Source organism: Suricata suricatta, chromosome 8 (assembly GCF_006229205.1).
Source record: "Suricata suricatta isolate VVHF042 chromosome 8, meerkat_22Aug2017_6uvM2_HiC, whole genome shotgun sequence".
Lineage (NCBI taxonomy): Eukaryota > Metazoa > Chordata > Mammalia > Carnivora > Herpestidae > Suricata > Suricata suricatta.
In genome coordinates, this window is record NC_043707.1 from 116,902,019 (window position 1) to 116,903,885 (window position 1,867).

The 1,867-nt window shown below is 49.1% G+C and overlaps 1 protein-coding gene across 1 annotated transcript in view; it reads left to right on the forward strand.

Annotated features, from left to right (window-relative positions):
• Positions 1-1,867, forward strand: part of CSMD2 (CUB and Sushi multiple domains 2) — a 590,124-nt gene that overhangs the window by 434,822 nt on the left and 153,435 nt on the right. The gene's annotated exons all lie outside the window — the stretch shown is intronic.

The window sequence follows — 1,867 nt, forward strand, 5'->3', positions numbered from 1 at the left end:
CTCGGCAACACCCCAGAATCACCTGGGCCTCTTAGCAGGTGACCCGCAGCCAGGCTGGAAGTAGAAGCTGGGCCTTGCTCCCAATCCAGGGCGCCTGCCCCTCACCCACGGTCATGCCCCGTCCCCTTCCCACTGTGAGTCAGAAGCAGAGGCGGGCTCTGGCTTACAGACCCAGGCTTGAGCTTATCAACCATGGAAGCCCAGGAGGGAGTGCGAGCAAGAGGCTGACCATCCCCGATGGCCAAGGAGTAGGCAGGTACTGAGGGGCGAGAGTTATGAAAAAGGCCACCAAACGTGCAGCTACACAGTCCTGAGTTCCAATGCTGACTGTGCTGCTTACTAGGTGTGAGTTTGGGCAAGCTAGCCCATCTCTGAGCCTCTATTTCCCCACCTATAAAATAAAAAAAAAAAAGAAGAAGAAGAAGAAGAAGAATGACGAGAATGGCTTCTAACATGCACCGTGTTCGCCATGAACCAGATGTGGTTCTAATGCATTTTTATAGTATTAACTTATTTAATCCACAAAACAACGCTATGAGGTAGGTACTATTATTGTCCCTATTTTACAGGAGAGGAAAATGAGGCACAGGGAGATTAAGTAATTTGTCTCAGGCCATACTGCTTGCTGTGGTGAAGCCACCAGACTTGGTGGTTGGAATCCAGAACCTGAGCTCATCACTTATCACTGGGTGATTCCATTTGCAAGAATGCAGCTAAAATGTCTAGCCTGGTGCCTATCATAGGGATGACGCTCAATAAATACTTGTTTTCCCCCTTTGCTTCCTCCCTATAATGAAGGGATATCAAGGCCAGCCAGACCAGTCATGGCAGACTGCCAAGGGAGCTGGAAATTAGGGGCTTGTCACTGGGATTTCCAGACTGTTTGAGAGAAGAGACAAAGACATTCATTTTGTTGCCTGAGGAACATTTCCCCAAGCTGAGTACAGAAGAATGGGTAATGAAAGCTAAATTAACCTCTTTGCCCTACTTGCTGCACATTTATTGCTCTCAACAGCTTAACACAGTGCAGCCCCCCTCCTCCACCTGGGACAGTCTTGTCTCAGGACCTGCTTTTCAGTAAGAGAAGCCTACAGAATCACAGCCCTGTAGAATGCTAAATTTGGAAGGGGCCTCAGAGGTCATCTGATTCTCTCCTGGCCCTCCCCAGAATTCCCCTGCCTGGATGGGATTCTGGCTCAGGGGAGGGAGGGGAGTTCTAAAACTCAAAGGAAGAAAACAGAGAAAGGAGGGAAGGAAGGAAAGAAAGAGAAAAGCAAGGAGAGAAATTAGTATTTCTTCAGATTTGGGTTAGTTATATCCTCACCCCATAATGCCAAGAGAAGCATATCTACTCTCACTTTACAGAATAGGAAACTGAGGCTCAGAGAGATGGATCAGTTCCCCACGGCCACTGAGCTAGTTAATGGCAGAGCCAGGATCTGAACCTAGATCGGTCTACTTTAGTATCCCATATTCTTTCCTACATATGGCTCCATGCAGCTAAGAATGGAGCTGCTTCTGGAACCCAGGTCTCAACTTCCTGTCTGCTATATGTTCACCATGCTCCTACCACATAACCTGGGTGACTCCTAATTACCTGTGGGAGATGGAATTCAGTGTCTCCCCACCAGTTCCAGGCTTCAGAGCTTGGCCGGCCAAGCCCAGTTCTTGGATGCTTGGACAGAGCCTCCCATTGAGTCTCCATGGAAAGAGGTGCAGGCAGGGCACTAGCTGGGTGTAGGTTGCCGGGCTAGGCCCCATCCCCTGCACAGCAGCCAATGTGAGAGGTAGGAAACTGAAATGCTTTGCATTCAGACTAATGTGTGTATGAATCCTGGCTCTGCCATAGCCTAGCTCTGTGATTTGG